Genomic DNA, 15,354 nt, shown 5'->3' with positions numbered 1-15,354 from the left:
AAAACTTAACATTACTGGCATGCACTCTTGAGCGGTTTCAGTTTGTGTGTTAAGATCGACTTAAGCCCCTCTGTCAACACCGACATTGTCATTCGTTTATGGGTCAAACACAACAGTTATTTATTATTAGACCGCGCATAACAACTTGAACATAATATAGAAAGAGTGAAATAGTGCAAAATAACGTTTGGTTCAATAGTGTAGATTTTATATATGCTTTTAATTTTATTATTACTGCTTAATTTTACCAACAGTTAATCCTCAAAATGTCTGCGATTGTTTTTGGTATACATTAAACTGTTGCATTAAGTTTGCCTTACCTAAATTTTGAAAATCTGCCCAATTATATTCGCGTACAATATTGCAAAGCTTATATGCAAGTTAAACGTTAGTTTAGACAGCTCCGCAGAAGAAAGCCAGCACATTCGCTTGCGTGTGTTATGCTAACTGACCATGAAACCGATTTATATTTATCATCGTTATTTTATCAGAGCAAACAAAGTATACACTTGTACATATACAAAAATGAAAAAAAGATACTAAATACCTGGATCTAGTGTTACAAGAAGGGAAACATCGCTTGCTTTTCAGTTGTTAAACGTTGGCAATCGTATAATCGTTCAGAACATAAACACATATCCGAGATCAAAGCTACAGCGTTTTTCGTCGTTACACGAAAGTGCTAACTTTGCATATAGTTCGTTTATTTTTGTATCTAATGATTATACGCTGAATATCGTATTAAATGAAATATATAACCCACGAGTTTGATGTTTTGAGCCATTATATGAATCCCGTTTATCATGATAGATTGAACATTTAGAAATTTAAACTCCCAACAACAACACAACTTATAAAACACTGATTTTTAAGTACCATATCCTTTCGGTTTAATATTCAAATCAGTTAAAAAACCGATTTCAACTTTGAAATATTTCTCAACCTTAAACCAAGACATGAATATTAATGAATTCCAGTTTATAAGATATGTCAATATATGATTATATGTCAACTCGTAACATTATAGAGTTTTCAACTGTAAAGACAAACTTTATTTGCAATTCTATTAAAATGACATCGATTGGTTTTAACATATTTCGAGTAATTATGTTGGTTTATCTTGTTTAAAAGTTAAAGGGCCTTTCTGTACATGTGTTCGTATTTGAAAAAATCATTAAATATGTTTACAAACAAATCAATAATGTTTTAAATAGCCATAACAAATACAATAACAAGATAAAAAATTGAATAACAAATAGTGCCGCCCCCGGGATTCGAACCCCGGTGCTCGAAAAGCTAAATTGCATCCACTTTCGTTTCATTGCGCAAAGCATAACCGCTATAGTAATTTTAGAAGTATTTTTCAAATCATCATTCTAGACGATTTATTATTTTACAGTTTTGAATGATGATTATCCGTGAACGAAACAATATTTTAAACAGTGCTTTAGTCAAGAGTGTTATTTCGCTTTTTTGGAAATATTTCACTCATTCGTTTTTAAATAGATGACAATTATTTCGTTTGGTAAAATGATTTATATTGATCTCAACATGTGTTTATATATAATGCAATATTGTATCTCTTAACCAATCATAATTCTGTTTTTGTACAATCCAACAAAAAAGACTACCACAACACACCCACATTTAAATAGAAATCTAATTTTACTTATATGCATACAATGCTTACCAGAAGCACGATTGTTTTCGTAATTGAAATAATTGGTCAGAGCGTATTTTCTACTTAAACGTTTTTATTTTTGTTTTAAATTATGTATCCGATTTTGAAAACAATTTCACCCAACGCTGCGACCTTACTGGAGTGCCAACAAACACACTTATACAACATCTATTGACATGTCAATAACATCCTTACGTAACGATGCAAATCCAGTTCCGATGTGTAACAAATGCTGGTGTTTTTTTTTAATTTGCCACACATGTATCATGTTATCTGTAATACATATCTAATAAGCAACGTGTTATAAAAACTCTATAAATACATGATTTTGCAGTGCACGAAATGTTTCAAATTAATAACGCTTTGTTTATTATTAATTTAAACCAACGCGGTAGAAATGTGTCCACCTAGCACACGCCATCTGGTAAACATGATAATTGTTTATACAGCTGTATACGCTATGCCGTTTTCAAGAAACTACGTTAAGCGTATTTTTTTTTAAGTTAACACTAGTGTTTTCTGGTATACGATACGATGTATGATTAGTGTGAAGTTTCTAAATGAATGAATTTGACATCACTGTTTATAGTATATTCGATGTATTAATGAATATTCGAAGATCGAGTGCTATAACATAAGTACCCGCTGAATTGGAATACGAATAGGCTGAATATCTCAAACATGGAATGTACTGATGGATATCGACTGGTTTATACGTTCGCTGCTCTTAAAACATCAGTGATTAGAATATTAGCAGATTAAAATAGTGTGTATAAATGTTGACGGATTGGGACGCTTATATCGACGTTGTTAACAAGTTTTGTCAAAACATACAACATTGACCCTGACATAAATTGTACGTGTTTAAAAAATATATGGCTAAAAATATATTGCTTAAGTATAAATGCATAGTGGTCAACATAATATTCTCGTAATGGCGTATACAGAAAATAAATAATTTCTGCTGATAACTGATTGATATCACATCACATAGGCATAAGCCGAGGCTTGTTGATGCTTTTCTGCCAATATTCATCCGCGTACAATATCAATCTGTTATCAAAAGACAGTAACCATGTATTCTACTTATTATGCAACTTTTCTGCTCACAAAATGGTTACTGAAACATACACAAATTTAACGCTTTCCAAAATGAATGTGTTAAAAAAAATAAGCAAAAAAACACTATAAGCACAAATGTAAGCTATTCACAAAAATGAACAAGAGTTAATTGTCTTGAATATTTTGTGTTTATGTTGGTTTGTATTGTGCTGTATTGTGCTGTTTTGTACTGTTTGGGCAATCGGTCACTTGCCTTAAATAAAGGACCAACTAATTGTTTTTAATGAAAATTCAATACTGCTCCAGCAGCTGGAGTTTCACTTCTTTATATTGAGATTAAACACAAACCTTTTTAAAATATATTAATTAACACATGTAGAAGGAAGCAGACTACAGTCTACATAAACAGTTGAGTTTAATAGGTGAAATTTAAATACTAAACAAAAATATATATTTAAGCAAACGGATTCTTAATTTTCACAACCAGTACAGTATATTTGTCGAGGTAAGGATCGGGCTTTGCATTTTAATTTACAGAAAAAAAGGGATTGAATAAAAAATACGTAAATATTTATATTAAAACTTATGTTATCTTAGTGCATAATTGTGTAAAGGTTAGACATTTTAATTATGCGTTTAAACATGCACGTCACCTTTTTGTTTACAGTACGCTCTTAAGATGGCGATTGTTAAAATTGTATTTATGTATTTATTTGTAAAATATGACATGTCTTTACAGTTTTAGCAACTAGTTCGCGTATGCTAATTGTTTAAACTGTTTGCTTATTTTCTCGTCAAAACGGTTGATAAAAAGATGTCACCCATCCATCAATGCATTTTCAACCAATAAATTATGTTTACTTTTTAACGACACTTCTCTACAAAAACTAGTTCCAAATGCACGTGACTAAAGATCATAAACATGGCGGAAAAGCATGATAATAATCTCAAATATTGGCGGGGTTCAACACGTGTTATTGGACAGTAGCCTGATATAGTATAACGTAAATGGAGTTAATTTGTATTATCTGCATTGCCACTTGTAAGGAATACAGGGTAATATCAAAATCGTGCGTAAAATTAATTTGTCCCTGTTATTGGACGTTTTTTTAATCCGATTTAACAGCCACACATTAATTGACACAAAACGTTAAGGAAATATAGTATTATTTTATCAGGTTCCGTCAATTTGGTTTAATGGTTAGTATATACGTAATCACAGGTAAATGTCCATAGAGTATGTACCGTAATTGTAAATCATATTGATAATCGATAACGCTTGGATAAAGCTGGTTATGGGTATTGTTAATCTAATACAAAAAAGTACAGACCCTGAGCTCCGAAAACTACAATTAAATATCAAGTTTAAAAACTACGTAAATATACAATTAGTTGTATCGGGCTTTATATTAACTTTGCGCATAGGTAATATAACGGCAACGATTTATTGCTGAAAACACACAACATAATAAGTTACAAACCTTATACATGCGCGTGTAATTAAGTTTTACCTCAAAAACGCTAACGTGGATGAGCGGCAGTGTACAAGTATTGTTATCGCTCCAATACTTGTGCACTTAACAGTAAACTGTGCCACTCTCAAAACGCGAGCAATTATCGAAATCACATTGAGATGTCAAAAAGTATTGGTTTTATCTGTATCGAGTATTGTGTTGAATCTAAAGTCGAGCTTTTTCTATAAACCTCTAAACCAGCATTCGATTTTTGATATTTTAATATCCAAACGGCTGTATTCGATAGCAAAAAGATTAATTGCTTACTTTAAATGAGGGGTTAACAAATGTCGCGTCTGTTTTGAAACAAAGGTTAAATCTGTTTTTGTTTTGTAATTTATTTCCAAACTTTTCTTTAAAATAATTATAGTGTGTCAAATAATCGCACGTGTTTTCCCCCAATGGTCTGCATATGCGTATTACTGAAAGCGTCAACTAGTGTGCTATCGACATATCGATCTTAGATAATTGTTTTGCCTTTTTAATATTGTTTAAATTAATTCAAACAACTTCATGAGCAATTTTAACAGACAGATCAGAACAGACTGTTTATTTTACTTAAGCACATTACAGCTCATCTTGATAATTCAAAATAATTTAACGTAACCATTGCAGATAATAATTAATTGAAACTTATGAATAAATACTTGGATGTATATAAAGCAATGATATAAAACGATGTAGATTTATTCATATTTACCATATATGTAGCAAATAAATATTATTGCGTGGTGTCATTTTTATATGAGTGAGTCAGATGTATCATCAACATTGTCTTTGCGACAATTGTCAACATATATATTTAGTCATTTTTTTTGGTAAAAACCATTATCAAAATGTTTTGGCAATTTAACATTCCAAGCCATTTAAGTATATACATCGCCTTACATCCCTTCTTTGCAAAAATAGCAAACACACAAAAGCTCTGTTTTTTGGTACCAGCCACTGGACTCGCATACCGGCTGTCCATTTTTTTATTATACTTATATTCATTACAACCAGCATCAAACCGTCAAACATGCATCACATAATAGCGCGTATGACAAAACAATCTTTATTCAGCCATAATACTCTGTCGATTCTATGTCAAGTTAGTTAAAAACAGGTATCAACTATTATATTCCATCTATCATTTCCATAAAATGAAATACTAACAAATTATTATATAAAAAACATGTACCATGGGAGTCCCCATGGCTGAATAACATAAACTGACCACGGTTTAACCATGCACGAATATCTTCGTGCTTCTGCAGCGCCTTTAACGTCAAATTCTTGCTGAAAGGAAAGTAATTTTTGTCTCATTCAATACACGTCAAACGTCGAAAATTATATATCCCTTACATCTGCCTTTTGCCTAAAGAGCAAACTTTAAAAAAAAAATTTGTTCGTTGGTACCAGCCGCTCTGTTTCGTATACCGGCTAAATTAAAAGAACGGACAACTAGACTTACTTGTCAAACAATACATTAGTAAACATTTAGAAACCCTTAGCCTGTCGTCCACCGAATCATTAACATAACCATCCTTCGCGGACTCAATGACCCATCGTCAGTGACGCTAAATCAAACGTTCAGGAATTCCCATGTTAGCTGCCGCCGTGGCTCCATCCGATCTCAGTGAATGTAAACCATAACATTTTATATCAATTACAAAGGATTTATTGGGTCAAATAAAAGTTTTTTTTAAAGTGCTGTATGATAAACGCTTATTACATCGCCTTATCTTAAAACCGGTACGAACAAAAAGTGGGAACGAAACATTTTGGGTACGGAAAAAATTGGGGGAACGGGGAAGTAGTACCTGTGGGGAACTGGACCCACAATCGCACATTTTTGGCCCTTTCCGTCAAACATCGGATAAGTACCTCGACGGCTATCGTATGAATATAAATTTTAGAAGCGGTAATGCTGTCCTACCTATGCGCGTCAAAATGTACGCGAAATATGTAAACAAAGCGGTACCCTGTCAGGAATGTTTGAATTAACGAAGAAAATCGTGTATTGATGAAAGTTGTTTAAAGAAATGTGCAGACAATATATTAAATAAGCAATAGAGATATTTTTCTCAGCCACATAATTGTTAATATTTTGATATCACAAAATGAAAGTAAAAGTAGAACTGCCAACGAGTTGTTTTTGCTGGCACGAGAGGGCGATTACACTCAATGTGTTCACATTTTTACCATAGGGTTTGTCAATGGTCTTTATAGTATGGGTGGCTTTGTTATTATTAATTGTTAGCATGGAACTGAATGATTGTGTATATGTTTACAATACACACAGCATAAATAATTATATAAATATACTGATAGAGCTTATAATAATCTGAGAACTATAGCCAGGTCAATAAAGGACTTAAAATACATTTTTTGTCCTGATTTCATGAAGACTTGACCATGCATGTCCTGGATTCCAAAATCAAGGCCCTGGTCTGACACATTGGTAACATTAACGTTAAACTGTTACCAGGCTTCCGAAATTAGTTTTTATAGAACTATGTAAGGATACCTAAATCAGGCACTGATTCTTCTCAAATTATTGAGTCGGTTCTTGAAAGATAATGGGGCTCGATTGGTCATTTTCGGCTCGGGTACTACTTACATGTACCCCGGGTATTCTTAAGTATACTTACATGTATCCCGGGTACGGTAAATATACGTTATCGTACTCGGTCGATATTAGACTGTACCCAAGTTGTATTCCCGCTCAAAATCCGATGTCGTAAAACGTGCAACCGATTATCTTAAACAAACTTCTCTTTAAAAAAATACTGCATCAACATGCTTTTTGAGTATGTGTTCCGATAATATAGAGGCCATTTTACAGAAAATAGGCATAAATGTAAATATTAAGTTAATAAAAAAAATAGCCGACAACGACCCATTTAGCGTTAAATTTCCCGGGTACGTTTTAGTATATTTACCGTACCCGGGGTACATGCAAGTACACTTAAAAGTACCCGGGGTACATGTAAGTAGTACCCGAGCCGACAATGACCAATCGAGCGATAATAGAAGGTGCAACATCCCCCACGCCCCCTAGCATCGCCTTATTCTGCAGTATTCAATTCTCAACAGGAAAGTGCTGGAGTCATTGATCCTAATGGACCAGAAAAACACGTGATTAATGTTTAAAATAAAATCATTAGATTAATGACCATCCTATTATTTGAGCCGGGTCACAGGAAAAGCGCAGTCCAATCAGTATCCAATTAAATTATTTGTTAATGTCACAAAACCACTTTTAAGCAAGCAGGTTTCAAGCGTCCGCAGGCTGATCTGGCTCTAAGCTGGCCACAATCGCCTTTATGTCTCTTTTACTTTGACCCAGTTCATTTAACTTTAAAATGATATAAGGTACTAGCATAGAAACAAGAAAGATAACAAACCAATAAAGAGTTTGTAATCAATGTTGAATTTCAGGACAGCTTGGTGATCTGTAAATCCCCTATAAAATGTTGATATCGGGTATCATAGACATTCAATAAGTCGCAAAATGATCGAATACAATTTATAAAGCAAAACGTGACTTAAATTGATAACTATATATACCAGTATACCAGTTTTGCCGTATCAAGCTGTCAAGATCAAGATCTGTTAATCCCCTATAATATGTTGATATCGGGTATCATAGACATTCAATAAGTCGCAAAATGATCGAATACAATTTATAAAGCAAAACGTGACTAAAATTGATAACTATATATACCAGTATACCAGTTTTGCCGTATCAAGCTGTCAAGATCAAGAAAGTCCTTCATTCACATCGAATATATCCTTTGAATTCCTTCCATTGTTGTCATAGCGGAGATTTAGTGAATAAATAACTCAAATATCCTAAATGACAGTTTCTTAATAGCCAAACAAGCCGATTATTGCTATAAGAAAGTTTTGGCACAAGTGTCAACATTCTCTCATGGGCGCGACCATTGTTGCATGTTGAGGCACGAACGACAACTCTGCTAAGACAATGTTATCAATGATAATCAGCGAGGTATGCCGATTAGAAAAATCTCAATCGGACTGGCTCGGTTTTTTACATAGGTCGCCATTGTGAAGATTTTTTTTCATGGTATGATAACTTTGACGAGCTGCTTCGCTGAAGCAGCATCGTCAAAAATAAATGAACCAATCGCTTAAAAATACTCATGCCACAGACTCATACTGAGAAAACTTTGTCGTTTACTATAAATAATCGTTAAAAAATAATAAAATTATAAAGCGTTACACACGCAAATCGATTGAATAATTTGAGAGTTTCGTTGTTGTCATTATTGGTATCCATATATTTGTTATCGCAATACGTGGATTGCTTATATAAAGTATGAAGTCATTGTCTGTTTATAGTTTCATGGCTGCCAAAGTGGTTCGAGCCCCGGTGATTTAAACTTTCTTCTGTTGTTTTTTTCTGTAGTGTATTATCGCTTGATACTCGATCTCCTTCCTTCACATCGTAACATTAATCATTTAATTGCATTTAATGAAAAACTTAAAACGTTACGAAATCTGTGAAAACGTCATTTTAATGTGAGCAATACGTGTCTCAGTGTCGATGGATATAATATTATTGTTTGAAACTAGAGAGCTGTGGAATATAAACCATACCGCTTTATAAAAATAATCTGCCGTTTGGCGTAGAGCATAAGAAGCTTTGTTTGGTGTACGCTGTATTATTAAGGTAACAGTACCCTGAATGTTAACCATTGACTTATGTTGATTAATACTGCACAGTGTTGCAATAACCAAAATATCGACGGTTGTGAATTCTTAAGTATGTCGCATATGTATAGATGTCTGTAAATCATATCGTTTGTATTCCATAAATACATGTTAAGCGACACAAGCAAGAAAGTAATGTTAATCGTTTACATGCGCTTCGGCGACTCATATACAAATGTGTCCACATGTGCCGCTTCTTAAACTTCAAGTATGCTTATGCGCTGTTCATGATGCGTAGACACTACTTTTAAGATTGTTTTTTTCCGATAACCGATATGTACATTTCTCTTAATATATTGTATTAATGAATTACGAATCGCTTTGTCAATCGGACTCTTAAAAAAAAAGTTTAAACCTATATATTTTAGCTCGATTCCGTCTAAAAACCGTTGAATAATCGGAACGCTATTGAATCCGTTTCCTGGGTAGAACAGTACTTGGTGTCTTTAGGCTTTGATCTAAATAACCTTTTCACTGTGGGGATTGAACACGTGACCTCCATTTCTAGGCGGACACCATACACATAAGGCCACAGCGTAAATAACTGTCGAATGTTTTTCCTTTCTTATGGGTCACTGCGCATGACTATTTGCGCTGCTCGATTTCCGGTGATTGCGTGTTGGTGACTATGAGGTTGCGTGCCACTCCATTATACTGTCCGCCCAGAACCATTTCATAGACCATGTATTTAATTAGTCTTTCATGCTAGTGAACTATTGTCGCATACGACGGTATTACGACTGCTGAGGTCAACACAAATGGTCATTTTAGTTCAGCCTGATATTTCGATAATGTGTGTTATTCATTTTGTCAATCTGCACAGGTCACTCAAATCAAGTTCGTTGGTTTTAAATAAGTGGAATATTATTTTATAGTAGATGATCAGTTCGCTGTTCATCAAATCAATGCTAAAAGTTAGAGTGTGTATCACTTTTTATATTTTTTCCATATGCTCTGACGTATTCTTCTACAATTCGAGGATCTCCGCAAGCATTCCAGCACTTTGACATTTTGATTTATGAGATCGGCAATGCAATTCTGTTGAGATCGTAGGTATGTACTTGTTCCGGAGATTCTTGAGACAAAGACGATTGCCCGCATAGATCGTCAATCTATTTTGAATTATGATCAAGAAGCTGTTGGACTAAAGGAACTGTAGGAAGCGAAAGTTCTATATAAGACATGTTTTGAAGATTTGCGCCATTAAAAGATTTTTTTAGTGCGTTGCTTCGATTTTCTGAGTGTGCACCTTTTGATAGCTCTTAGCAATAACCTGTAATGGTTTCCTGTCATGAACAGGATAATTTCATCATATTCCTTTCATATAGACCTTGTACGATTTAACTTTTCTTTCAACTTCTCCAACTGAAGTTTTTTATTGTTATTGTTGTTTAGCTCACCTGATTGCTCAGGTGAGCTTTTGTGATCGGTCTTTGTCCGTCGTCTGTCCGTCCGTCGTCCGTCCGCCCATCCACTTTTGTTTGTAAACACTCTAGAGGCAACATTTCTTGTCCGATCTTTATGAAACTTGGTAAGAAGACTTGTCCCAATTATACCTGGATCGAGTTTGAAACTGGGTCATGATGGGTCAAAAACAAGGTCACTAGGTCAAAAAAAGAAAAACATTGAAAGCACTGAAGGAGTCTCAGTTCATGCCCAACCTTCATGTTACTTTGTCAAAATGTTTGTCTTAATGATATGTTTGTTATGTTCAAAAGTGGTTACGGTCCGTTGAAAAACATTCCCTTAAGTCGACGGGGCAGTTTTTTCTTATTTGGCGAAACATTGTTAACAAACAAGAATTCCTAATTGTTGCCCAATCATCATGAAACTCAATCAAAACATTAGTTATATTAAAATCTCGGACGAGTTCGAAAATAGTTCAGATCGGTGAAAAAACACGGCCGCCAGTGGGCTGGGCAGTTTTCTCTATATGTATATAGTGAAAACATGTGAACACTCTAGAAGTCACATTGTTTTTCCAATTTTTATGAAATTTCGTGAGAACATTTGTTTGCTAAATAAAAGAGTTGAGTTCGAAAATGGTTTGGGTCTGTTAAAAAACCTGGCTGCCAGGGGCGGAGCATTTTCCTAATATTTATATAGTAAAAAAAGCCATTGAATACTCTAGAAATAACATTTTTTTGCCAAATCGTCAGGAAAATTGGTAAAAATATTGGTTTTGTTGATATCTCTGATGAGTTCAAAAATGGTTCTGATCGGTCTAAAAACATGGCCGCCGTGTGGATGGGACAGCTTTCCTTATATGACTCTAGAGAAACCTTGTGAACACTCTAGATGTCACATTTATTTCCAAATCATCGTGACACTTAGTCAAGATATCTCGAACAAGTTGAAAAATGACTCAGATCGGTGACAAAACACGCTTTTAGCTCACCTAGTGAAATTTTAGGATCGGTCTTTGTCCGTCGTCTGTTCGTCCGTCCACATTTGGTTTAAAACCCCACTAGCATTAACAATTCTAAAGCATATTTATCAAAGTTGCTGAGAAGCTATTTGGCAACAATATCTCAGTCAAGTTTGATTAATATGAGCAAAATCGCATATAAATTCCAGAATTATTGCCCTCAGATTGTCAAACTTTTCATAACATTATACAAAATCCTTGTTAACATTCTAGAGGTCACACTTTTGTTTCAGATTTTATGAATCTTGGTCATAGTATTAATTTTTGTAAGCACATGTTTGATGTTTGGTCATGAGGGGTCAAAATATAGGTCACCAGGTCAAATCTTACAAAAACCTCGTTAACACTCCAAACGCCAAAGTTTTGATTCAATAATGATGAAACTTGCTTGACCGTGTGACGTAATAACCCCGTAGAGATAAATAAATTAATTTGCTATGTTTATATAGTATAACAAATGATAGAAATTAATAAGGAGATATTTTAATAATATGTTTGAGCAATTTATAAATAAAATAACTGTTATAATTAATGATACATAAGAAAATGCTAAAAGATAATTTACATCAATATTTATAAATAAAATAACTTAACAAGGGTTCTACAAAGAAAATATTTAAATGTTAGGATGAAGTTTGGAAATTTAATAATACATTTTTGTGAGATATTTGTCATGTACAAATAATCTAAGAGTACACATAAACTATAACTTGAATTAAGATTTATTACAAGTAAGAACACATCCAGGGTGGAGTATAAGTTGAGTCAACAAAATGAAAAGTCAGTTAGATAAGAGAATCGAGAGACCATATACTTCACAATGATATCAATTAACAAAAGGGTCAGCATATAGACATGAGATAAGTATTACTTCACATAGTTATTGAAATAGCATAGATGAATGAGTCATCGAAAAGTCTTAATTGCATAGGTTACACAAAATATTTCACCGACAAACATAACAGTAAAACTCGAAATCAATAAAAAGTAATTGGATTTTGTAGTATTTGGCAAGCATGTAAATACATGAATAAATTGTTTTTCTAGTATATTCCAGCAAGTCAACTAATCAGCAATAAGCAGGTTAGCTAAGGACCAATCAAAGTTATAAAGAAAATATATGCAAATTAACCTGTAGACAAAAAATGTAGTGGTATAGTCAGAAGTAGACAGTCTGCGGTTAGATTTGAAAAGAACTTTGAGATTTGTCACGTCTTCTTGACGTGGCGGCCATCTCGATGAAATCAGAAATAAACTTTGTTCGTTACAGTGTGTTCGCCACGAACAATACGTAATTACGTGACGACCGGGATATTTGTCTGGACAATATCAAGTTTGACGTTTGGTAATGTGGGGACGAAATCTAGGTCATGGGGTCTTATCTTACAAAAACATTGTAAACACAATAGATGCCATAGTTTTGGTCCAACAATGATGATACTTGACCAGGATGTTTTTATTCATGATATCTCGGCAAAGTTTGACGTTGGGTCATGTGGGGTCAAAATCTTGGTGAAGAGGTCCAAATCTTACAAAACCCTTGTAAACAAATGGAGAATTAGCATAACTTGCAAAAGTTTGCATTGCAAAAAACCTCTACAAATGAACAGTACTCAATGAGGATTAATCATATGCTCACACTGCAAAAGTAATCAGAAGAGAACCAATCTAATATGTTCTAAACTTTCAAGTAAGCAATGAACGAAGCCTTGTGAAAAAAGGTGAGCGAACTAGGGCCTTCTTTGCCCTCTTGTTATGCTAGTAATATGAGGTAGTAGAAGTCACGTAGGCACCGACCTTGCATTTCTTCATTTGCGTAGCATGAATAAACTTTCTAAAATACTAATTATACGTATTCTATGTAAAGTATTATGATATCCAAAAACTCACATAACCGATTATGTTAGGCCTTTCTTTTTAGAGCATATAACCTAAACTCAAAGTACTGATTTCAGTGCCAATTGTCTGGTAAACACATTCATTGTTTTCCAACATTTCAGTAAACACAAGTATATCACCTTCCAAGTAGCCTAAAAATAGAGCTTATCACTAGTGTAAATTCACAGATTTATGATACAATAATCAATATGTCATAAGCCCATAAAACCAGTCATAAAGTCCACAAGTATTGATAAAGATAGGAGGACACATTTACATATCTTATCAATATTTTGTAAGTCATAACGTTCGAAGTTACCCAAGGCAGCTTATAAGCCCTTGAACATCTTTTAATTACTAACATTCGGTACACTCATAGTTATAGTTATTTTTATATATCATTGAAACGTTTACTGTCGTGATGTAAGGCATAGTAAAACGATTTTTGTGGGTTATGATAAGAAAATAAAAATATGGTTTTGTTTTATAATAACATTTGCATTATAATTCGAAACATTATTGTTAACTAATAGACAGTTCACAAATAAACTTTTGTTGAAAACCAATGGTATTGATCGTGTGAACACATAAGGATCAAAAGATACACACATGCGAACACTGATACTCATTTTATTTAAAATGTTTAAATGCAAATAATTATTTATGAAAAAAAAACACATTTAGTATGACTTTTGTAACTAGTTCAATGACAGTACGTAAATTAAGGGAGACAATTTGTATGATTAAGTATAAAGTATCAAATTACATGATCAATAAAATGTGCATAAATAATAATGAAAACAATAGTTTGTGTAATATATTTCAGTTCTATATACGGACATGATGAAATATACATGTACTGAAATTTAAGTGTTGGCGAATAAAATTGTTAACGGGTGTTGTTTTTTACAACTTATTCGCCATAATGTAATTAATCGCTTACCATTGGCATTTTACTGTTTCGTGTGTAATAATTGTTTACAGTAAAAAGGTGTGATGATGATTCTCTGCACCGTCTTTAAAGGACTTTTTAATTACGGGGTTACACCTTGACAAGCAATAAATCCGATCCGATTTTACACAATTCACAAACGTTATTTATTGTTTTCACCTAGGCAATGAATTTTCAAGGTCAATGACGTCACACGAGGTACATTTACAGTCATCAACAATTACTCGCTAGACGCTAATCGACACCACTTCTAAAGGATGCTTTGAACTTTTATGACCATGTGTTGTGTTGCGTAAACTTAGTTTCGAAAAAGAGTCAAATAAAACCGCTCCTTACCATCTTGTGTTCTTTGTCAATTAATACGCGTTAATTTGCCCTTCGATATAAACAATTGGTGTTCTCGTAGCTTGGAGAAAATTGTTGACAATTGAAAATACGGTCGAAATGAAACTGTCGTGTTTTATGTTAATGAATAGGGGATAGTTGTGTTAATAAAGCAAATAATCATAGGTGTTTTCGCAGTTTCGATTTTATTTTTGATTATGAACCATAGTTCTGAGGTACTGTTCTTAACGCAAATGCATGTGCCCAGTTAGTGCGCACGCACTCTGTAGACGATGACAGAGATATATTGAAAGAGATAAGATAAACGATGCATATATCCCCTCGATGTTAAGACCGACTTTCTTATACTGGGCGTCTTTGGCACGAATCTCAATTACGAATATAACGGGATTTTTTACCATGGAACTCGAGAGGTCAACAGACTGACGTGCGGGTGAAATGTTCAGTGCGTCAAATTAACGCAATGCAGACAATTTTAAAATGGTCGTTTCAAAATCGAGTAATTTTCAAATTGCCTGTGTCAAAACGCAGTATTCTGCGTTTATTGCAATATAAATATCTATGATAAGTGAGCGAGATATCTATGGTTTGGTAGTATTTAATATGTTACACGAAAATGATGGACAACCCACTTTTAAAACCTACTTGACAATGACATTAGTGGGCAGAGATTAATAAATCTCAAATTAAAGGCTGTAAGATAAGATATTTATAACAGTAAAGTCCGATGTGTTTTATAACTTGCAGGTCCTTGTTTAAACATGAATTTAAGTGC

Source organism: Dreissena polymorpha, chromosome 12 (assembly GCF_020536995.1).
Source record: "Dreissena polymorpha isolate Duluth1 chromosome 12, UMN_Dpol_1.0, whole genome shotgun sequence".
In the NCBI taxonomy this organism is placed as follows: Eukaryota; Metazoa; Mollusca; class Bivalvia; order Myida; family Dreissenidae; genus Dreissena; species Dreissena polymorpha.
Note: the sequence above shows the minus strand (reverse complement) of the source record.